Source organism: Chiloscyllium plagiosum, unplaced genomic scaffold, assembly GCF_037043375.1.
Source record: "Chiloscyllium plagiosum isolate Xiang-an unplaced genomic scaffold, Cpla_swu_hap1 HiC_scaffold_8, whole genome shotgun sequence".
NCBI classification, from domain to species: domain Eukaryota; kingdom Metazoa; phylum Chordata; class Chondrichthyes; order Orectolobiformes; family Hemiscylliidae; genus Chiloscyllium; species Chiloscyllium plagiosum.
Window position 1 is genome coordinate 73,454,988 of NW_028270146.1, and position 25,012 is coordinate 73,479,999.

General features: G+C 40.3%; 1 protein-coding gene across 17 annotated transcripts in view; it reads left to right on the forward strand.

Annotated features, from left to right (window-relative positions):
* Positions 1-25,012, forward strand: part of LOC122553706 (gephyrin) — a 540,724-nt gene that overhangs the window by 7,116 nt on the left and 508,596 nt on the right. Inside the window, exon 1 of one of the 17 annotated variants that reach the window (XM_087989988.1) lies at positions 17,024-17,063. The exons of the other annotated variants lie outside the window; for them this stretch is intronic. The gene's annotated coding sequence lies outside the window, so the exon portion shown is untranslated. Of the gene's footprint in view, positions 1-17,023; positions 17,064-25,012 lie in introns of those variants that run through there. 17 annotated transcript variants of the gene reach the window in all.

The following is a 25,012-nucleotide window of genomic DNA, read 5'->3' on the forward strand; positions in this document are numbered from 1 at the left end:
TCTAAAATGGGCTAAGCCAGCAATGATTTTGGTTTGAGTAAAATCCAGTTCAGCATGGAGGGGGGAGCTAGGCTAATAATTAGGGACAGAGAGCCACTGTATGTTGATGGGAAAGGTTAAAAGGGAAAGAAAAGGAAAGGTAAATGCTTCAGAAAGGTCCATGAGACCACAAAACAGCCTTTTGCAGGAAATCCCTAAACCCTTAGCAGGATTACTGATCCACACCAGCTGGTCCTGGGGTGAACAGACAAACCTGAAAGAGTGAAATTCCCTAGTTGTCAAACACTCACTATCCACAAATGGCAGTTATATAGACAGACAACCTGACTCAGGTTGTCCCAGCACTTCAGGCAGAGGCTCCTTGCATATGTCAAAGAAACTTGAGAGACATCTGCAATAATTGTGAAAATATCTATTTGAATTCAAATTCTCTTTTCTCTGGGTAAAAACAATGACTGCAGATGCTGGAAACCAGAGTCTAGATTAGAGTTGTGCTGGAAAAGCACCAACTTACGCTATGCATCACAGTCAAGTTAACTCTGAACTGCGTTCTAAAAGATTGAATTTCCTTGAATATTAGGGTTATTTTATAGTGTTGAAAATGTGTTGCTGGAAAAGCGCAGCAGGTCAGGCAACATCCAGCCCTTCTTCAGGGCTTATGCCCATTTCCTGAAGAAGGGCTTATGCCCGAAACGTCGATTCTCCTGTTCCCTGGATGCTGCCTGACCTGCTGCGCTTTTCCAGCAACACATTTTCAGCTCTGATCTCCAGCATCTGCAGACCTCACTTTCTCCTTATTTTATAGTGTGACTACTCAGTTTGCCTTTTTTAATATATTCTGAACTGTGAAGAGTCATCATTAATCTTTGTTTCACATCACAGATGCTGCTAAATATTTCTAGCATTTTCCAGTTTTGTTTCAGGTTTGTAGCATCTGCAATGTATCGCTTTTGTGTTCAGTGTTCAACACTCCCAACCCATGAATTATTTCCAAGCTCCAATCCTATCGTGCTAAACATTCCAGTGAGGTACTTTCACTTCACGTTGTTTCTGCCCTCTAGAATCTATCAGTCAAAAATGGCCCTAAGGCAGCTTCTCTACACTTTCAATGGTTTTGTTTCAAACCTCAGTGGTGATGGAACCTTGGTCTCCTCCACCCTGTTATTGAATACCAGTGTAAGGATTAACATTAACACTAATCCTTCACTTTCTGTGCCACTGGGACTCCTGGTCATGTCATGTAGTATGGGATATAATGTGATTCTCAACTAGGCAGCAAAGGCAACAAATAGCATTTTGGATTCCGGAGACAACATCAGAAACATTGCTTCAGGTCAAATGGCGTACTCTGCTGCAACAGCTCTGAGTTGAATATGTTTTTCTTTTGAAAAGAAATGAGCTGTGGTCTGAATTATGTTGGGGCAGAAATGCAGTGCCCACTAACATGTCAGATGGAATTGTAAAGGTAAAGTGGATACCTACATTATATCATCCTGGGGACATTATTTTCTCATGTGATGTGGCAATGGCTGGCAGTTCCATTTATTGCCTCTTCCTAGTTGCCCTTGAGAAGGTGGTCATGAGTTGTCTTTGTTGTATTAGTGTAAGGGAGAGATTTCTAGTATTTTGACCCAAGGACCTTGAAACAAAAGAAATAAATTTCTTACTCATAATAGTGTTTGGCTTGGAGAGGAACTTTCGTGGCCTCTGATGGATCCTTCTAGATATTAGAGGTCCCAATTTTGGAATTCCCTGCTGTCTGGATATGTCTGTACTGCCACCTCCAGTGGATACACAGGTAATCCTTGATTAACTTGGTTTCGATTAACACAGTCGCACCATAATGGGTTTTTTACTGTAATGTCCATGGTTTCAATAATGCACAGCTGATTTGCGACAATGCAATTCTTGCCCAACTCCCAGCAGCACAAGAATAAATGCACACTAAAACCCAACACTACTGGGGAAGATTCCATTCATTCAGCTAATGTCAGCCATTAGGGCCAAAAAGACTCCATGAAGGTTGGATAAGTTTTTTTTAAAGCAGCAGCAGAAAGGCAGTCTCATGCTTCTGAACCTTCAATTTGCAGAGCTGCAGATGAGTCAGCCAAAGATCCACAGCCTGTACCTCCGGCTAAGCAATCTTGTATAAAATTCAAGAAAAAAGAAAATATATTCTTTTTGTATTATGTGTTTCGAATAACACCATTTCACTGTACGTGATGATTTTTGGAAATGTAAATACTGTGTTAATCAAAGACTACCTGTATCCTATTCCGCTGCCAGGACAGGCTTCAAGACAGTGATAAAGTAGTTTGGGACTTTGTAGGTGTGACACCCCAGTATTTTGATTTTGTATTTGCACCATTAGTTTACAATTATTATAATCAGTGGCAAAGTAATTCTAAAGCTATAGCTATATAACAGAAATCATTCTGAAATCCATGCTGCAGTTTTATTGTACTTGATGTCTTGTTTTTCACATTTATCTAAAGTTGCAATTAGCTAGATTGGCACTGAGGTACTGTGGGGTGTGGTTTAATATTACATTCGCATCTGATCACAATCATGGTGTTAACAGATTGAGAGGGAAGTCTTGAGCTGCCAGCTGATCCACTGAAGGAATATGTGGCATGGCACATGATACATGACATATGACTTAGACTTGTGGGCACACCTGAGGGATCCAGAGTAAGTTTTAAGTGGAGCTTTATCTCTGTACACAATTGATAGGCTTGCAACTGAGCTGAAGTGAACTCTAGTCTCGAAGTGAATTTGTTAGCATTAAGGCAAAATTTCTCTTGAATCAACAATCAAAACATAAAATTGATTGGAAACCTGAGACTTGGAGAAGGTTGGATAGATCATTAACATGAACAGGTTAAGAAAATACCAGAAAGACTAATGGAATGCTGGCTTTTATGTCTGGAAGAATATAAGGGGCTTTAGCTAATCAAAAGTATGAATGTACCACATCTGGGGTACTCGTGGCAGTTCTGAGTACCATACCCCGAGGAAGGGTCTGTTGACCTTGTAGTGGTACAAGGTCATTTACCATTGTGACAGCAGGACTCTGAGGGTTAGATGATGGGTTATGTGGTAAAATAACTCTATCGAGGGTTGTTATCTCTGGAATTCAGAAATGAAAGGAGTAATTTGAAGTTTTGAAGTCATTAGGGATCAGATAGGTTAGGTGGAGAGTGACTGATTATGCTGGTTAGGGAGTCTAGTGTAGTGTAAAGGTTAACAAAATCTTCTTTGGAAGTGAAATTAAGCGAGACTACTACACAAAAATACTTGCAGAAATTTGAAATTCTCTTGCATAAATGGCAATTTATGATTGGCCAATACTACCTCTTTGAGAATTATGGATGAGGCATTAAATGTTGGCCTTGTCAGTGACACCCAAGAACAAATTAAATAAATTGTTCATTTCTTTTAGTTTCATAGCTTTGGTTAACAAAAATCTATTTAGGGCTATAAGGCAAATCCGAGTGATACGAAACAAAGACAGAAGTTGCCGGAAAAGTTCAGCAGGTCTGGCAGCATCTGTGAAGAGAAATCAGTGTTAATGTTTCGGGTTCGGTGACCCTTCCTCTGAACTGATACAAGTGATATGAATCTGAGTAAAAGATCACCTATAATCTTAGTGAATGGTAAACAAGTTCAAGAGGTTAATGGCTTACTTCTGTTCCTACGTTGGTGACAGTAACAGGACATTTTCTACATCATGAGCTTGTCTGGCAATGAGCTGATCATTTGTCTTACTTTTTACTTAGCTTCAATTGACAGTGTTGACTTGTACTTGGCACATCAGACCAGTGACCAGAAGTCAATTGAAGCTGCACAATTATGTCCTGCCCTGCTGTAATTGACAGATTTCGACCAAATTAAATTGAATTTCTCACAATTGCAAGAGCAGCAGCAGAAGCAGTCCTGGATTAGGCTTCAATTGACTGCTGGCCGTTGCAAGCACAAGTGATTAATGCTGGACCACAGGTGCCTGCGTGCTTGAGCTGCTGGATGCACTATGCAGAAATTCCCTAAATTCCAGAAGTTGTACGGATGGGGACTACTTTGTGTAAATGGACATTTTAACCTGCAGAGAAGATTGAAGATGCTCCACTGTAAAGTTGTTATGAGCACAACATGCTTACGCTTCTAAGTCTCGACGTTTTAGTGCTATTTCATCTTATTCCACCTAGTCCATTCTGATATTTAGGGAGCAGTCATGCTGAAACTCTATGCCCTTGTGCATTTCTTACCTTTTTATATTCAGGTAAGGTGGTCTTGATTTATCACATCCTTTGTAGTTCACTTTCAACTCTATACTTAAATTCAAAAGTCTAGCATTTCTTTTTTCACGTTTATAAAAGCTTGCAATTACAAAGCACTTTTCACGATCTCAGGACATCCAAGGAGCTTTTATGGCTAATGAAGTTTTTTTTATTAAAGTGTGCTCAATGCTATATTGTAGGAAATATCCAGTCAATTTGATTACAGAAAATTTACATGAATAACATTGGGAAACTGAGCAAATATTCTATTTTGGGTATTAACTGTAGGATACATTTTGGGCTTAGAAGCTGGGAAACTCTCCTGCTCTTCTTTGAATAGTACCATAGAATCATTAATATCAAACCGAGAGAGCATAAAGGGCTTCAGACTACACTGAATTTTAGATTACGTGAAAAAAAACTTCATGAAAAGGCCTGTAGCTTATAACTTCCTGACTGCTAGTCATTGAGTCAAGGCTGACATTCAGGCTTCACATGTTGAATGGCAGAAATAATTTCCTTAAAGTTGAGCAAAAGTTGCATTGGGTCAACTTTCAGAGGCATTGTTATAAAGATGATATGCAGTCGCTCAATGTGTTCATTAGTAGTCATGGGCTCAATCCAAAATTAACTGATTATTTGATAGGGTTTCACAACACAATCTTTCACTGGTTGATCAAAATAAATATTTTTTTAAATCTCTCATTTAACTGGAGAAATGCTAGATGACTGGCAATAAATCTTTTCATACATTGAAACTCCTCCTTTAATCTGATCATTGTAGATCCTTGTAGTCGATCCTAGCCCTCCACTGTCTTCCATGTAACATCTGCTTCATTTATGCCTTACTTGACATTTTCCCTCGAGTGTAATGTTTTCTAATTTAGTGGGATGGCTCTTTACTGTGCTGTGGAGATTGAGACTGTGAATGTAATTTATCTGAAGTGATCCATGTAGCATTTCCTTCAATCATCTCTTCTGTAAAGATATTTATTAATTGGAATACCTGTGAAAAATGTCTTTTTGGAGGCTACAAATGTGAGTAGTTGTGCTGTTTGTTTGGTTAAGGTCACATAGTTACTTTGTGCCAAATTAATACCAGTACCGCAAACAAATGTTCAAAACAAATCATTTCATTCACTTTGATGGAAGACTCTATGCTTTCTTGTTTTTTTTTCTATTTTTATATGGTGTTTTACAAATAGCAATCTGCGAGAATTAGACTGTTTTAGAAATCAAATCTGTATCTGAAAGGGCATAATTGTCTGAGATTTGTGTAAAACAAAGAATGCATTTATATTAGGAATTAGGTATTTGACAGTGGTAGTGTTTAATAGTCCACGTATTTTACCAGGATGGAAGTTGAGGTTTGCAATCTTAAGTTCAATCTGTAGTTTGCTGTAGCTGCTGATAAGTGTATTAAGTGACCCAAAGTTTAAAATCAAATAATTTAAAAAAAAATTATTCCCAAGTAAGTAAGATGTTTTCAGTTAGCTTATGAAAAACTCCATATGTTCTTAATTGTTCAGGATTTCTTTCTGAAGTATTATATATCACAGGCTGGCCTGCCTATTTTAAGTGGACCAATAGAGTTGACAATAGTAGCCTTGGTGCCAAGGGGCAAAAATCCACAAATGCTCCTTTAGAAAAACATCTCTAAAAATAATCTAACTGGTGTCCAATCACTCTGAAAAAAGCTTAACATGAATGAAACAAGTATTTAGTAATAGTAATCAATCACAATTATTTTCCTATGGTTCTCATTTCCATTTTATTCCCATTTCAAAAGACCTCATGTTGGAGACGTATTGTTGTTCTCCATTCATCATGGCCACGTGGGTTCCTATAAGACACTGGAGATGGGCAGATGGCCAGAATAACCCTTGTCTGATTTCCAAACATCTTAGGTATCTTAGAGGATCTTAGCCATGTCTACCCACATTACCCCCTTTAATCCAGCTATACCAACCCCACCAGCTACATACCAGTTATGCATGGAACGGAAAGAGAGCCAGAGCTACAGAGCACCTCCCAGATTGTTTCTTTCATCATAATCCTTCACTGGTTGAACAAAAGAAATGGTATTTTTTTTAAATCTTCCATTTAACTGGACAAATGCTCGATGTCTGGCAGTAAATTTCATGCTTCAAAACTCCTCCCACAGTCTGATCATTGTAGATCCTCAGATTTCAATTTTGTTAGCTAGTAGTTATGTGAAGCACCTTCAGTCTCTTAAGTGCATTAATGGTAGCTTATAAACGCAAGTTGCTGTTATTATGCAGCAAAATGCAGTTTGCAACCTCCCATACTCCATGAAACTGTGAATTTGCCTTTCTTTCGGGCTGCAGAAATTACATGTGGACTCACTGTCACACTCAAATGTGACGGCTCCAAGCAATACTTTCTATGTCAGATCTCCAGTGGTGCAGGAAAGAATCCTGAAGTCGATAGCTTTAGTTAGGGAGTTTAAAATATCTAGTCAACAAGATCATACATTTTAATGTTTCCAGATAAAAACTGAAGGCAGAAAATTGGAGAGTTGCAGGAACAACAGAAATTCACCATTTTCCTTGTGCAAAATGGAAATAACGTAGAGTGAATTTTCCAGAGACGTTTTGAGTCACTAAGCAGAAGTTGCTGAGGGAGGTTTTGTGTCAAGCATAAGGCTTCAACTAAATGGGTTAAGTTCAGATAGAATCACTCCATTCCCTTGAAACTCCTCAACACTGCTCTGCGCAGTCAGGGTCAAGTATGAATTTAGGAACACAGGAATTAGAAACAGGAGTAGGCCAGCTGGCCATTTGAGCCTGCTCCATCATTCAATCGAATCAGCTCATCTGGTTGGAGTCTCAACTCTACTTACCTGTCTCCCCTTACATAATCCTAGAATTCCTTGTCTATCAAAAATCTATCTAATGCAGCCTTGAATACATTCAGTGATTCAGCTTCCATTGCTTTCTGTGAAAAGAATTCCATGACTAATGACCATCTGAGATGATAAATTCTCTTCACCTTGGTCTTAAAAAGGAGATCCTTCTTATTAAACTGTGACATCTGGTTCCCTTAGTTGCAGGGTGCCAGGTGTCCAGGCGAATACCTCTGGCAACAGTTAGTTCATGTTGCTGCAATTTAGTATATTGTGGATATCAGTTCATTGCAGGCAGAATGCTATAGGTCACCAGCCACATATCTGCTGAAGCTGACAGCTCTGAACTATGAACTGGAGAGTGAGCAGTGTATCAACAGGATGGCTTTTACTCCAGAAGTCCTGCGAGAGACAACCACTTTCCAGACTCTAATCACCACTTGATTAAAAAAGCAGGTAGTATTCAATGCAACATTATGAAAAAAACTCTGTCTGCCATAATTTGGCCAAAAGAAAATGTTTCCAGTGCACACAGTTCAGGAGGACACTTTAGGTCTGGGTATCATGCAGGGTCTGAAGTCATAGAGTCATATAGCGTGGAAATAGGCCCTTCGGTCCAATTTGCTTGCACTGACCAGATATCCCGATCCGACCTACTCCCGTTTGCCAGTATTTGGCCCGTATCCCTTTCAATCCTTCCTATTCATATTTCCATCTGGATGACATTCCCTGGTAACAAAGACTGCAGCAATTCAAAAATACAGCTCACCACCATCTTAATGGGCAACTAGGGATGGGCAATAAATATTGGCCCAAGTCAGAGACTCCCAACTCCTCTGAATTAAGAATGATGTTTTGTTTTCTAATCTCTCAAGCCGGCCTGCACCATCACCAGTTTATGTCCAGAAATCTACATGTTTGTCCATTCAAGCTCCACTTTTAGAGTGGTACATTTCAGTTGTAATTGTCCACATTCTGTAAAGTTAATCGACTCTCATGTCCCTGCATTGAACTGCAACCGTCACCTTGGGAGTGTTCTTGGGAGCTTCACATTGTCTCACTCACAGTTTACAATCTCTACAAGTTGTATTTCATCTGAAATTTATCCCCCAAGATCCATATCATTAATATACATCAGGAAAAGCAAGGCTCCTATCACTGAACCCTGGGGAACACCATCACAAATCTCCCTCCACCCAAAGATATCCATTGACCATTTCCCATCATTGCGACCATTTGATGTTCATGTTGTCACTGTTCTTTGTAAAGCACAACCAATAACTTCCCTCACAAGGCTGTCATGTGGCACTGCATGAACACCTTCTGCAAATCCTTGTACATTGCATTCACAGCATTACTTCATCGAGCCTCTCTGTTATTACTTCAGAAATTACTTAGATAGGATGGTAAGGAAGGCGTTTGTCATGTTTGCCTTCATTGCTCAGACCACTGAATATAGGAGTTGGGATGTCATGCTGAGGCCAATTTTGGAGTACTATATAGTTCTAGTCACCTTGCTGTAAGAAGATTATGAAGAATTTGGAGAGGGTTCAGAAAAGATTTACAAGGACGTTGCTGGAATTGGAGGGTTTGAGTTAAAAAGAGAGAGAGGCTGGGACGTTTTTCACTGCAGCATAGGAAGTTGAGGGGTGCCGTTATAGAAGTCTATAAAATCATGAAGAGTAGGTAAGATGAATAGCAAAAGTCTTTTCCTTAGGGGTGGGGAGTTCAAAACTAGAGGGCATAGGTTTAAGGTGAGAGGGCCAACTTTTTCAAAAAGAGTGGTTCATACATAGAATGAACTGCCAGAGGAAGTGGTAGATGCAGGTACAGATGAATAGGAAAAGTTTAGAGGGATACAGGGCAAATACAGGCAAGTAGGACGAGTTTTGTTTGGGAAACTTGGTCGACTTGGACAAGCTAGACAGAAGGATCTTTTTCTGTGCTGTATGACTCTAAGTGAGTCAGACACAAACCTATTCCTGACCCACATTTATCCACTTAACAATTAGGAGTCATAGAATTATTGAGTCATGCTGCACTGAAGAGATCCTTCAGTCCATTGTGTCTGCCGACCTATCAACACGAATCCCCTTTTCAGTAATGTCCCACATAGAGTTATAGAGGTGTACAGCATGGAAACGGATGCTTCGGTCCAATTCATCCATGCCGATCAGATATCCTAACCTAATCTAGTCCCATTTGCCAGCACTTGGACCATATCTCTCTAAACCGTTCCTATTCATATACCCATCCAGATGCCTTTTAAATGCTGCAATTGTACCAGCCTCCTCCACTTTCTCTGGCAGCTCATTCCATACATGCACCACTCTCTGCATGAAAAGGTTGCCCCTTAGGTCCCTTTTATATCCTTCCCCAGTCATCTAAACTATGCCCTCTAGTTCTGGACTCCACCACCCCAGGGAAAAGAGTTTGTCTATTTATCGTATCCATGCCCCTCATGATTTTATAAACTTTTATAAGGTCACCCCTCAGCTTCCGACACCCCATGGAAAACAGCCCCAGCTATTCAGCCTGTCCTTGTGGTTCAAATCCTTCAACCCTGGCAACATCCTTGTAAATCTTTTCTGAACCCTTTCAAATTTCACAACATTCTTCCGATAGGAAGGAGACCATAATTGCACTCAGTATTTCAAAAGTGGCCTAACCAACATCCTGCATAGCTGCAACATGCTCCCAACTCCTATACTCAATACTCTGACCTATAAAGGAAAGTGTACTAAACGCCTTCTTCACTATCCTATCTACCTGTCACTCTACAAGGAACTATAAACGTGCAATCAAACGTGCAATTTGGTCTGCAACACTCCTGAGGGCCTTACCATTAAGTGTATAAGTCCTGCTCTGATGTGCTTTCACAAAATGCAGCAGCTCATGTTTTTCTAAATTAAACTCTATCTGCCACTCCTCAGCCCATTGACCCATATGATCAAGATCTTCTAGGAGAAAGTGAGGACTGCAGATGCTGGAGATCAGAGCTGAAAATGTGTTGCTGGAAAAGCGCAGCAGGTTAGGCAGCATCCAAGGAGCAGGAGAATCGACATTTCGGGCATGAGCCCTTTTTCAGGAAGGGCTCATGTCCGAAACATCAGTTCTCCTGCTCCTTGGATGCTGCCTAACCTGCTGTGCTTTTCCAGCAACACATTTTCAGCATATGATCAAGATCCCCTTGTACTCTGAGGTAACCTTCTTCGCTGTCCACTACACCTCCAATTTTGGTGTCATCTGCAAACTTACTAACCATACCTCCTGTGTTTGCATCCAAATCATTTATATAAATGATGAAAAGTAGTAGACCCAGCACCGATCCTTGTGGCACTCTACTGGTCACAGGCCTCCAGTCTGAAAACCAACCCTTCACCACCTCCCTTTTTCTTCAACTTTAGCCTGTTCTGTATCCAAATGGCTAGCTCTCCCTGTATTCCATGTGATCTAACCTTGCTTACCAGTCTCTCATGAGGAACCTTGTCAAACGCCTTCCATATAGATCACGTCCACAGCTCTGCCCTCATCAATCCTCTTTGTTACTTCAAAAAACTCAATCAAGTTCATGAGACATGATTTCCCACTCACAAAGCCATGCTGACTATCCCTAATCAGTCCTTGCCTTTCCATCATGCGTGCAGTAGAGTGAGCAAAATTGGGGAACTGGAAGCAGAAATTGCTCTGGGGAATATGACACTGCAGCATTGACAGAAATGTGGCTGAAGCAAGAACAGGACTGGATACTTAACATCCTGGGTTATAGGCTTTTAGTAGAAACAGGGTGAGGAAAAGGGGAGGAGTTATGTACTCATCTTGGTCAATGATAGTATCCTGAATTACAATCTATATGGTTGGAGGTGAGAAACAGGAAGGGAACTCTGATCTTGTTGAGTACTTGTGAGCGACCTCCAAATAGTGGGAAGGAAGTCGAAGACAGCATTTGTAGGCAGAGTATAGAAATTTGTAGTTTGAGTAGGGTTGTGATATTTGTTGGTTTCGATTATCCTGGTAGACTGGGAAAAAGATAGAGTGTGGGGCATGAAAGGGGAGAAATTCCTACAATGTGTGCAGGAGATCTTTCTGGAACAATACATTTTCAGTCCTACCAAGGAGGAAGCAATGCGGAATCTGTTCCTAGGAGCTGAGGCACGACAAGTAGAGAATGTCAGAGTGGGGAAGCATTTGGGAAACAGTGATTATAACATAATAAGGTTCAATATTAATTTGTAAAGGATAAAAATCAATGATTAAGCTCCCAGATTGGAAAAGGGCAGAGCTTAGGGGTCTAAAATTTGAACAGGAACAGGTTGATTGGAAAAGCATTTTAGTGGATGAAAAATTGAAGACTTTCAAAAGAGAGATGAATAGGATGAAAGCTAGGTATGCACCAATGAGAAATAAATGTGGGGTATCCAAAGCTAGAGGACCCTGGATGACTAAGGCCATTCATGAAAAAATAAGAAAGGAAAAGAAGGCATATGATGCATATCATAATAATAAAAGCAATAAAAATCAGGAAGTATCTCAAATGCAGGCGAGAGACTAAGGTTGGAATAAGGAAGGCTAAGAGGAATCATGAGGAAAGGATGGCAGGCTGCGCTAAAACAAATAATAAAATGTTCTTAAGACATACTAATAGTAAAAGATTAGTGAAGGATAGAGTGGGTACCATCAGGAACAAGCAGGGTTAGCTGCTCACTAAAGCAAAGGATATGGCAGAGGTCCTACTCCCAGGCAGAGAAGACTCCAGATCTGGATGGGATGTGTCGTAAATTGCTGAGTGTGTAAAGGGAGAAAATCGCAGAGCCATTAACAGAAATTTTCCAAGCATGTCTGAATGCAGGATGAATCCCAGGGAATTGGAGAATTGTAAATAGGACACCAATGTTTAAGAAAGGTCTGTAGTTGTCCTCTGTCCCTATCAGTTTGATATCAGTAGTGGGAAAGCTGATAATGACTTTAATACAGGATGAAGTAAATATGCGCTTAGAGAAAAATAAGTTAATACAAGATAGTCAACATTACTTTGTCAAGGGAAGGTAATGTCTGACAAATTTAATTGAGTTCTTTGACGAGATGATACAGGTGGTGGATGAGGGTAGTACAATGGATGTTGTACGTGTGAGACCTCAAAAAGCTTGCAATATGGTGCCACGTGGCAGGTTGGTTAACAAATTAGAAATGTTTGGGATTGCTGGGTCCTTGACAGCATGGATTAGATGTTGACTAAAAGAGAGAAAACAGAAGGTAGGCATAGATAGACATTTCTCAGATTGGCTATGAGATGGAAGTGGTGTTCCCCCAGGGATCGGCACTAGGACCCCTGTCCCTCTGGATCAGTGGTGCTGGAAGAGCACAGCAATTCAGGCAGCATCCGAGGACAGGCAAAATCGACGTTTCGGGCAAAAGCCCTTCATCAGGAATAAAGGCAGAGAGCCTGAAGCGTGGAGAGATAAGCTAGAGGAGGGTAGGGGTGGGGAGAGAGTGGCATAGAATACAATAGGTCAGTGGGGAAGGAGATGAAGGTGATAGGTCAGGGAGGAGAGGGTGGAGTGGATAGGTGGAAAAGGAGCTGGGCAGGTCGGACAAGTCCGGACAGGTCAGGGGATCGAGTTGCTGGAGGTTAGAAGCTAGGATGAGGTGGGGGAAGGGGAAATGAGGAAACTGTTGAAATCCACATTGATGCCCTGGGGTTGAAGTGTTCCGAGGCGGAAGATGAGGCGTTCTTCCTCCAGGCGTCTGGTGGTGAGGGAGCGGCGGTGGAGGAGGCCCAGCACCTCCATATCCTCGGCAGAGTGGGAGGGGGAGTTGAAATGTTAAGCCACTGGGCGATTTGGTTGATTGGTGCGGGTGTCTCGGAGATGTTCCCTAAAGCGCTCTGCTAGGAGGTGCCCAGTCTCCCCAATGTAGAGGAGACCGCATCGGGAGCAACGGATACAATAGATGATATTAGTGGATGTGCAGGTAAAACTTTGATGGATGTGGAAAGCTCCTTTGGGGCCTTGGATAGAGGTGAGGGAGGAGGTGTGGGCACAGGTTTTACAGTTCCTGCGGTGGCAGGGGAAAGTGCCAGGATGGGAGGGTGGGTCGTAGGGGGGCGTGGACCTGACCAGGTAGTCACGGAGGGAACGGTCTTTGCGGAAGGCGGAGAGGAGTGGGGAGGGAAATATATCCCTGGTGGTGGGGTCTGTTTGGAGGTGGCGGAAATGTCGGCGGATGATTTGGTTTATGCGAAGGTTGGTAGGGTGGAAGGTGAGCACCAGGGGCGTTCTGTCCTTGTTGCGGTTGGAGAGGTTGGGTCTGAGGGCGGAGGTGCGGGATGTGGATGAGATGCGTTGGAGGGCATCTTTAACCACGTGGGAAGGGAAATTGCGGTCTCTAAAGAAGGAGGCCATCTGGTGTGTTCTATGGTGGAACCGCTCCTCCTGGGAGCATTTAAACCACTTGGTAATGGGTGTTGAGGGTAAAATCTCTAAATTTGTTGATGATAATAACCTGGGGAGAATAGTGAATTGTGAGAATGATGCTGAATGACTTCAGAGGAACATTGACAAGCTGGCCAATTGGGCAGACTTCTGGCAGATGAAATTCAATGAACAAAAGTGTGAGGTGATGAATTTTGGTCGACTAAACACGGAGAGACAGTACAGGCTCAATGGTACAACTTTGAGGGGAGTACAGGATACAACTTTGAGGGGAGTACAGGAGCAGAGGGTTCTCAGGGTTCACATGCGTAATTCCCTGAAAGTGGCCAAGCAAGTTGAAATAGTTGTTAAGAAGTTTTATAAGATCCTTAGGTTTATAAATAAAGGTATATAGTATAAAAGCAAGAAATTGATGCTAAACCTCTCCAAATCATTGTCAGGCCACATTGTGTTCAGTTCTTGGCACCTTATTTCAGGAAGGATGTTTAAAGTCCTGGAGAGAGTGCAAAGAAGATTTACTCGGATGATACCGGGAATGAAGGATTTTTGATACAAGGGAAGATTAGAGAAATTGTGAAAAATGTTGACAGGGTGAAAAAGGATATTCTGTTTCCAATAGTTGGCATGTCAGTAACTTGGGGTCACAATTTCAAGGTTGTCAGAAAGAGAGCTAGGACTGAGATGAGCAGAAACTTCTTTACTCAGAGTTGTTAGAATTTGGAATGCACTGCTTGGGAGACTGGTGGAAGTGGATTTCATATGAGGTTTCAAAAGAGAGCTGGGTATATATTTGAAAGTGATGAATATAGAGGGTTCTGGATTGTGGGACGAGATGGGTAGCTCCTTTGGGAGACAGTACAGATACAATAGGCTAAACAACATTTCTTAGATTCAGTTCTCTGGACAAGCTTCCCTTGTTGCTGAGGAGATAGGGAGTGCTTTCTAACTGCTAGATTTATCCTTACACTCAATTTTGGAACAGCAGAGAATGAGGTTTTGCTGTTCTCCAGTGAGAACACCTGTGTACAAAGAAAGGACCAACATCAGAAAGCGAGTGCAGAGTTTTCGGGGTGGACCTGCCTCGATTTGACCTCAACACATTCTTGGGTGAAGGATCTGAAACTGAGCTCCAATGCCCATCACAGAGGCAGGTCCACCCCCAGACTCTGCCCTCGCTCTGCTCCCTCGTGTCTTTCCCATTACTGAGGAGTGACGATTTAGCGGATAATATTCACGTGCATGAGCCAAACTCAATGTCCATAATTGAAAATACAGAGCTGTATTAGCTATACAACTGAGACAATATTCAATGGTGTAAATAGCCTGCTTCATGAGGACATTGGCTGTGCCATTTGGTTACTGGGAAATCCAATATCACAAGAGATCCAATACTGCTGCTTGCCCTGAAGATGCCTGTGTGCTTCCTCCTGAGTCTTGGCAATGAAATCAGGGGAAATAATCAAAATGTTTGTGACCAGTGCTGAATCCTTTTAGAGCATATGCAAGTTGTGCCTTGGGTTTCAAAAGTTTATGAGGCACCATTTCCTCTTTATTTTCGATCAGTTTTGGCAATGGTAGTTTCTACAATGTAGAATGAATCTTACATAATATATTCTGCTTCATATGCTGACTTCAGTTAAAAATTGGAATCTCTTTTACATGGTCCAATTTTGTAGAGTAAGTATTTTCTACACATTTACTGTGGAACAAATAACATCACAGAATCCATAACATGTTATTTGGTTAGGAATTGGAGTTGTTGCTGGACTTTTACTTCAACGACTAGCTGGTTCTTGAGAAACCTCAAACTAAAGACAAGGAATATTATTGTTATAAAAGTTACTGTTTTTCTCTTCCTTCATGAAAATGGCAAACAACTCATTGAACAAATCAGTTTCTTTTTTCATTCATTAGATGTGAGTGTCACAGGCTAGGTCAGAATTTATTGTCCATTCCTACATGTCCAGAAGGCAGTTATGCATTAACCACATTGTGCATCTTGCATATCGACCAGATCAGGCAAAGATGGCATGTTTTCTTCACTAAAGGACATTAGTGAATCCGACAGTTTTTTTTTACAACAGTCAACAATGTTACTATTGGGCTAGCATGTTGTTATTCTAGCTTTTCTGTCATTCAAATTTCATCATCTGAATTCAAACTCCCATTCCCCAGAAGGTTAGCCTGAGGTTGTGGATTACTAGTCCAGTAACATTACCATTTTGCTGACCCTCCAGGTAATGTTTGAAATTGAAACAATCTTTAGAATTGTGTAAATAAATCACTGTAGCTCCAAACTCTAATAAAAACATAAAAGATAGGTGCAAGAGTAGGCCATTTGACTTCTCGAGCCTGCTGCACCTTTCATTATGACAGTGGTTGATCAATGCCCTTAATCCACCCTCGATTCCTTGGTCACTTTAACCACAAGAACTTTACTTCCTCCTTGAAAAGCACAATCGTTTGGCCTTAACCATTTTCTGTGGTTGTGAATTCCAGACTCGCCACTCTCTGGGTGAAGAACTTTCTCCTAATCTCAATTTGGCAAATTTTTGCAATACCTCAATAGCAAGAACCTTCCTCAGATCAGGGGACCAAAAAGCATTCTAGGTGTTCCCTGTATAATTGCAGCAAGGCATTTTTGTTGTAATCAAATCCTCTGTCAATGAAGGCCAACATCCAGTTTGCCTTCTTTACTGCTGCACCTGAGTGCTTATTTTCAGCAATTGTTGCAGAAGGACACCCAGGACTCCTTGAATATTCTCAGTTTACAGCCAATCAAATAATAATCTACTTTCTCATTTTTGCAACCAAAGTTGATAGCGTCACATTTACCCAAATTATACTGCATCTGCCATATACTTGCCCCGCCACTCAGCCTGTCCAAATCACATTGCAACATCCCTGCATACTCCTCATAGTTCACCCTTGCACCCAGTTTTGTATCATCTGCAGATTTTGAGATATTAAATTTAGTTCCCTCACCTAAATCATTATCATACATTGTGAATGTCTGGTGTCTGAGTACCAATCCTTGTAGTACCTCAATAGACACTGCCAGCCATTCAGAAAAAGACTGATTGATTGCTTTATTTGTTCTCTTCGTTTTTTTGTCTGTCAACTCATTTTCTAATCATCTGGATGCACTAACCCCGATCCCACGTGCTTTAATTTTACACATTAACCTCTTTTGTCAAAAGCCTTCTGAAAGTCTAAATAAACCATATCCACTGACTCTCCCAATCAATTCTACTGGTTTCATCCTCCAAGAGTTCCAGCAGATTTGTCAAGCATGATTTATTTATGGTGCTGTATGGCCATTGCTCTTTGAATTTATCTTCCAGTCACAGAGAAGTGTCAGCTTTTTACATCTGCAGCAAGTGATGATATTTTACATCTTGTGTATTTCTTTCTGCTAGATTGTAAATCTGTACATTTTGTTCATTTAGATGCTGTTGCATTTTTCTCCGTTTGACGGTCAATGAAAGTGTAAGTGTATTTATGTTGGAATTTGAAAGTAAAAATGTTTTAGATCGGTAATGTCACTATAGTGTTTTGCAGTACAGGATTTTTATTGCAGTGGGTGGTTGAATTCCGAGCAATATTTTCAACTGTAGAATATTTGCATTACTTTGAAATATCACAGTCAGAAACTTAGAAAATGACAGTCAAGGACGTAAGATAATGGACGGGTAGTGGTGTATTACTTGTCATGTTTTCTAAGTGAGAAATGTCAATAATTCATGAATGTCATGGGTAACAGTGAATTATTTAGCTTCAGATAAAAGTCCTTGACAATCTAACAATACATCACCACTGGTCCAATACTCTATTATGCGTCCATTAAGGTAGAAAAGAGTCAAAGAGCAAGTGTAAAAACAAAATTATTCTTGCTTTTTCATGCCACATAAACCTTGGGATTGTTAAGTTTGTTAAAGCAAATAATAATGTACTTCTTATTGGTGTGCCCCTCTTTCAGGCCTACATTGAGGGTCATGTAACATGCATTTGTGTTTGATTAAAGACTGTTGGGTTGTTTGTGGTGATTTCATTCCGTAACAATGTAGTTTTACTCACTGATTAACGTGTTGCTGAATATGTAAATTAGGAGAAAGTGAGGACTGCAGATGCTGGTGATCAGAGTTGAGAGTGTGGTGCTGGAAAAGCACAGCAGGTCAGGCAGCATCCGAGGAGCAGGAGAATCGATGCTTATGCCCAAAACATTGATTTTCCTCCTCGGAGGCTGCCTGACCTTCTGTGCTTTTCCAGCACCACTCTCTCGACTCTGAATATGTAAATTTCATTGTGTCCATCTCAGGAAATTATGTAAGCTATCATGATCTTGTCATTGATGCAGTGATTAGTGGGGAAGATGTATGACAAACTCTCCTGGAATTCTTCATTTAGATAAACAATGAATATCACAGTGTTTTCTCTGTTTATATTAAAAGCCATCAACATGGCTAACAATCTGATAAGTGGTCCATTGCTGATATTGTTTCACATTATATAGTATTGTGATAAAGTATATTTCGTTGTGCCTATTACATTAAACTTAAGATGTTAATTACTATTACTTTGTTCACTGATTGGATTCAAGGAATAGTTTAAAAACAAAACTCACACAAGCGAAGAGTTTGCGAATGCCCCAGTGACACACAATACAGGTAAAATTATAGCTACCTGCAGCGAATTCAATTTCCTATCATTTTGAAATGGACAATTATCAAGACGCTACCAATGTCACAGCATTGATGGTTATCTAATGGGATCAGTTTAAGTATATTTGAACTTATTTATGCTCAATTTTGTTTTCTCACGAAACTCAAAGTTTTGTAATTGAAATCAGACTTGTCTTTTTGGTCAGGATCATTTTACAACATCTGCATAAAAATAATTAAAGTTATTCCTTGTGAACATCAACTTAAGTTGTTCCTGTAACTGGATTTTCTGTGTTGCAAGTGCTAACAATGTTTTCATTGGAGTTGATATTACTGGGTTGCCTGAAGCTTGAATTTAGGGGCTTATCAGACCTATCATTTTGTCAGTTGAGTGAAAGCATTATAAGCCCTAAAATGCATCAGTATCACTCTCTGCAGCTGTCTGACGCACTGACACTATCAGAATGTAGCTTTAGATTCTCCTCATTTTCAAGCCTTATAAAGACATTTTGGAATTGTAAGGAGGAAAGGATAACAACACACCAGGACTTTTTTTTTCTGATAAATTAGAGAAATACTGCATCTACATATAGTGTGCCATAAGTTGATGTTGACAAGAAATAATACTCTGCTTCATTTTTTTTAGTCAACATGCAGGTCTGGATTTAGATGCTTCAGGTGCTGTGTCTTCATCACATAGTTAGTGGGCTGGATCCTGCTGGAGTGAAGCAGAGTGTCATGTCCATTAGATGTTACTGTGCACCCTTCTGTTCTTTGTCTATTTGCAGTTTAACTTGTTGGCTGCTGATACAGGAGCTTGGTAAACAAGTGTGAGATTATTCACTTTGGCCAAAAAAAGGTATATAATGGTACTTTCTACGTGATATGAAGTTAAATACAGTGAATGTCCAAAGAGAGTTGGTGGTTCAGGTGCATGGATCTTTAAAATGTCCTTTACAATGGCAGAAAATAATGAAGAAAGCTAATGGAATGTGGTCTTTATTTATCTAGATGACTAGAGTATAAGGATGTAGAAGTCACATTGCAGTTATACAAAACCTCGGTTAGACTCACTTGGAGTACTGTGAGCAGATCTGGGCACCACACCTTAGGAAGGATATATTGGCCTTGGAGAGAGCACAACATCGATTTATTAGATTAGATTAGATTACTTACAATGTGCAAACAGGCCCTTCGGCCCAACAAGTCCACACCGACCCACTGATGCGCAACCCGCCCAGACCCATTCCCCTACGTTTACCCCTTCACCTAATGCTATGGGCAATTTAGCCTGGCCAATTTACCTAACCTGCACATTTTTGGATTGTGGGAGGAAACCATAGCACCCGGAGGAAACCCACGCAGACACGTGGGTGGAAGTCGCCTGAGGCTGGAATTGAACCTGGGTCTCTGGCGCTGTGAGGCAGCAGTGCCAACCACTGTGTCACCGTGATTTATATAAATGAAAACTTGACTTCAGGGTTTAAGTTATGAGGACAGGTCTATTTTATCTATGCGAGGTTAAGAGGTGATCTGATTGAAGTCTTCAAGATATAAACACCAAAAGACAGAGTAGGTAAAGAACTACTTCCAGTGGTTGGGAATTCGAGAACTTGGGGTATCGTCTAAAAATTACGGCCAGAATGTTCGACAGAGATGTTAGAAAGTATTTCTACACACAGGATGGTCGATGTTTGAACTTTTCCATAAATGGCACACAGATGCAGGATCAGTTGATAATGTTAAATCTGAGATTGTTTTTTGTAAAGCAACAATATTAAGACTATAGGCTAAAGGGCAAAGGCAGGTATTTGGAGCTAGGCCACAGATCAGCATGATTTCTTTCAATAATGGAACAGGCTCGAGAGGCTGAATGGACTACTCTTGTTCCTACATTCCTCTGTTTGTGAATGGGTGGTACCAATGTTGCATTTATTTAAGCCATGACCTTAAGGATTGAGGAAAAGGACAAAAGAATGATGAGATAGGAAGCTCTTTAGAATAGGTATATTAGAGTGACCTCATGTATAGAAAGAGAAAGAAAAATTAGTTTGAGGTGGAAGAAAAATAAAAAAAATAATAAATTGAATTTGACATTTTAAGAATTTCTAGCTATTTGCCAGCTGAAGGAGTGAAATTTTGCTGTTTTAATTGGTCCCTTTCTAGACCAGAGAAGTTCATTAGCATTGCATAAATTATTACATGGTGTTAAAAAGGTGCTTCATGGTGTTAAAAGGTGCTTATGCTGTAACTTATTCATCATAACCTTCTGTATTGAGCTTAATGGAGAATTAATATGTAAATCTAGCAAGATGCTCCCAACTTCTTTACTTAGTGCCCTGCCATGTCCAGGGATGTGTGGACTAGGTGGATTAGCCATGTTAAATGCAGGTTATGAGAATACAGTAAGAGGTCTGGGTCTGGATGGCATGGTCTTCTGAGGGTTGGTTCAGATTTGATGAGTTGACTGTTCACTTTCCGCACTATAGTGATTCTGTGATTCCTATCCTCCGCTGTTTTCCTGGATTTGGGAAGGATGGGGAGGAGTAGGGCTACCTGACCATGTTACATGTGTCGCTTGACCTTCTTGGAGGCCAGTTAGAGGGAGGTCTTGGTGGCAGAGCCATGGAGACCTATGTTATAGATAGGCTGACTTCAATTGAATCCCCAGGCGGCCCTTTGGAGAAGCAGTGGTCCAGGTGTTAAGGTCATTATTTGAATTTTTTTCTAAGAAATGTTGGAAATACAATGCCTCCATCTTGGGATACCCTCTGTCACCCATCCATATTACTACTACTTTAGACTTCTTTAGCGATGGAGAACTAGCTGTTGGTACTCTGGCTTTAAAAGCCTGTCTGCTGAGCTCCGTTTTTTTTCTAAATTCAGGGAAAACCACAGATTAGTGTTTACCTCACAATATGGCTTTCTGCAACCCACCTCTTCCACCCATGTGAGCATGAAAATGGGGTTTTGAAGCCTGTGGGGGAATATCCTGATGTCTGGGTGGGAACCTGGCTAAAGCTCACGAGATAATGCTGATCTCCTTTTGTTGTTGGAAGGTTGATCTTGTTACTTAATTGCTCTTATGTGTTGGCACCCGGGTCCTAATTTTTGAAGGCGTGTAACATTAAAATGGTTCTGTTGCAGAGAACCAACAGAATGTTTGAGGGAAATGTAAGTTGCACATTCATGTAGTAAGGGATACCCTCTCAAGGATGAGACTAAGGTGTGTTGCGGCAAGTTAGAGCAAACTATTTTGCTGTATGCATTGATGTTGAATATCTCTTCAGCCAGTGCGAGAGCCAAAACAAACATTTACCCTAAAAGTAGATTAAATATTGTGATTAAAACCTGTTTGTATATGTCATATCTTAGTACATTTCATTAGTTGATTTTCCTTTTGGAAATACTATTACACACTTGCAATAAAATTTTACTAGCATACGCATTTGCTTTTATGTTGAGATTAGAGTTCAAATAGCGCTGTTGAATCATACTATAGTAAAATTTATATGATTCATCATGCGCTGGGAGTGGGTGATATCGGTAAATCAAAATTGTCTTTTTTTTTTAACCCATTCTGTTCATAGTAATAGGAATCAAATATAAATCTGCCTTGACACACAGACTACAATTTTCAGAGGCTAGGAGCCTCTCTACCTTGAACTCTTTACACTGCTAATATGGAGGAAAGTATAGTTCAGCTATCAGATGTTCCTTTTACAATCATTTCAAACTGACAATATTGAAATTTTATATCGTAACAGTGATGCCTGGTGCAGAGGAGGGGAGGGTGAGGGTGAATAGCAGAAATTTAAATTGATAGAACATTTGAATTTGTCTAGTGCAGGATCATGCAATTATCTTTGTATATCATTCTGCAACATTCCACCATTTAGTCGAGTTCAACAGCCTCAAATATCTTGAATGGAACAGATTAAAATAGAAAGCTAAATAAGCCTAGCTAAATCTGAGATTAAATATTTTCCATTTCAGGAAAATCCTTATAAAAATAGCTCCCTGAAATATTTCTGACCCACCGTCTGTTCATTCTTATAAATTGTGCTGAGATAGTTGCTCAAATTAATGTTGCAACCATTTACAGTGTAGATGGAGAGCTTCATTAAAATAAATCAGTAATAATATGCAGTCTAGTTACCTATTATCCGCTGATACTTTAGTTTGAGACAATCGCAATTTTTACAAAGCTGTAAAATTTCTTGCATTTTCACTAAATAAATAATGAAAGGCTATATTTGATTTGTTAGATTATCTGCTGACTTGAGATTTTGGAATGGCATTAGAAAACAGCTTAATGTTGATCTTTTGGAGTGTCTTGTTGTAGAGTGGACCTTTACTTTGCAATATGACCGAGAAAGCAAAATTTGGAAATTGTATGAACTTTCTTGTAGAATAGAGGTGACTCTATAAGCTGACTGACCTGTATAATAATAATCCATAACAAGAATAATATATTTGAAAGCAAAAGAGGAAAACTTACTGTTATCTAGTAGGTTAACAATTAACTGTCATTGAAGCCCTACATTGAGAGTAGGAGAATATGAGGAATGTTTAGTGATTTACAAAGGTGTTACAAAGCTCTTGTTCAGAGGTATATGCTCTCGCTGTCTTTCACTTGGTTTGTGTAATTATTAAAATCTATGTTGAAATGATGAAGCCTTTTGTGTGATATATGTGGCCATTGTAATTGCCACACACTGAGTTTAGAACTATAAAAAATTGAGCAGAAGGCAGGGATTTCCTCACAATTACGCAAATATTGAGGGACTGCTGATCCCAGGTAGACCCGTAATGTCTCTTTGTAAAAGAGTGGTTTTTAAAGATTCTTGAATAGTTTTGGTTAAGGACGGAGTCGGAAAAGTGCCCAAGGAATAACTTTATATTAAAGTATTAATGTGAAATTCAGCATTTCTAATTCTAGAGTGAAGTCTGTAACCGTTGCATTAAATGATGGAAATGATAATCAACTGGTTGTAACTTGATAGTCATGTCCTTTTTAGGGAAAGGTGAAATTTTGTATTACTTTTCTTAGGTTAAATATTTACATTAAGGATCAAAACCAAGATAATTGATGAAATAGATTGACTGATAATGCAACATGGAGCTTCATATATTTTAAAGACACAATCAATCAGTTTTAAGTGTAGTGACCTTTATTAGTCATGTTGCACAGTATCTCTGTTGCACCATTAGTGCTACACAAACGACATCAGATGAGTGACCAGTTAATCATCTTAATTTGCTGGAATAACAAGAACAGTGGGCTACAACTCCATGAGAATAGTAAATAGCGCTGTGGATTTTAAATGTCCGATTAAATTGAAGTCCATTCTGCCTGTAAACATCTCAGCCTAAAAGCAGGAACTTCAGGCTTTGCAGTATTTCCTGCTTACTGCCCTAGAGTGTCAACCCAGTTGGAGTTCAGGCCCTGGTTTGGAGGTTAACCATGTTAACTTTCGACCTAAAAATGCCGAGCTATTGACTGAGCACAGCTGCATAAAATACCTTGAAAAAAAATAAACCAGCAATGAGACTTCAGTTATCCAAGCATTCTATTTATCAGAGGATTCCAATGAAGAGTTTTGAGTGATGAGGGTTGCACCAATACTTCATATTGGAATAAGGAGATAATAAATAAGCATTTCTGCTTTTGAGAGTCATAGTCATAGATATGTACAGCATGGAAACAGACCCTTCGGTCCAACCCGTCCATGCCTACCTGATATCCCAACTCAATCTAGTCCCAGCACCTGGCCCATATCCCTCCAAACCCTTCCGATTCATATACCCATCCAAATGCCTCTTAAAAGTTGCAATTGTACCAGCCTCCACCACTTCCTCTGGCAGCTCATTCCATACACGTACCACCGTCTGTGTGGAAAAAGTTGCCCCGTAGGTCTCTTTTATATCTTTCCCCTCTCACCTTAAACCTATGCCCTCCAATTCTGGACTCCGCGACCCCAGGGAAAAGACTTTACCTATTTACCCTATCCATGCCCTTCATAATTTTGTAAACCTCTATAAAGTCACCCCTCAGCCTCCGACACTCCAGGGAAAACAGCCCCAGCCTGTTCAGCCTCTCCCCAAAGCTCAAATCCTCCAACCCTGGCAACATCCTTGTAAATCTTTTCTGAAACCTTTCAAGTTTCACAACATCTTTCCGATTTGCACGCAATATTCCAACAGTGGCCTAACCAATGTCAAGTAAAGCCGCAACATGATCTCCCAACTCCTGTACTCTATACTCTGACCAATAAAGGAAAGCATACCAAACGCCGTTTTCACTATCCTATCTACCTGTGACTCCACTTTCAAGGAGCCATGAACCTGCACTCCAAGGTCTCTTTGTTCAGCAACACTCCCTAGAACCTTACCATTAAGTGTATAAGTCCTGCTAAGATTTGCTTTCCCAAAATGCGGCATCTCGCATTTATCTGAATTAAACTCCATCTGCCACTCTCAGCCCATTGGCCCATATGGTCAAGATCCTGTTGTAATCTGAGGCAACCGTCTTCGCTGTCCACTTACTAACTGTACCTTTTATGCTCACATCCAAATCATTTATGTAAATGACAAAAAGTAGAGGACCCAGCACCGATCATTGTGGCATTCCACTCGTCAAAGGCCTCCAGCCTCCACCACCCTCTGTTTTCTACCTTCCAACCTGTTCTGCATCCAAATGGCTAGTTCTCCCTGTATTCCATGAGATCTAACCTTGTTAATCAGTGTCCCATGGGGAACCTTGTCGAACGCCTA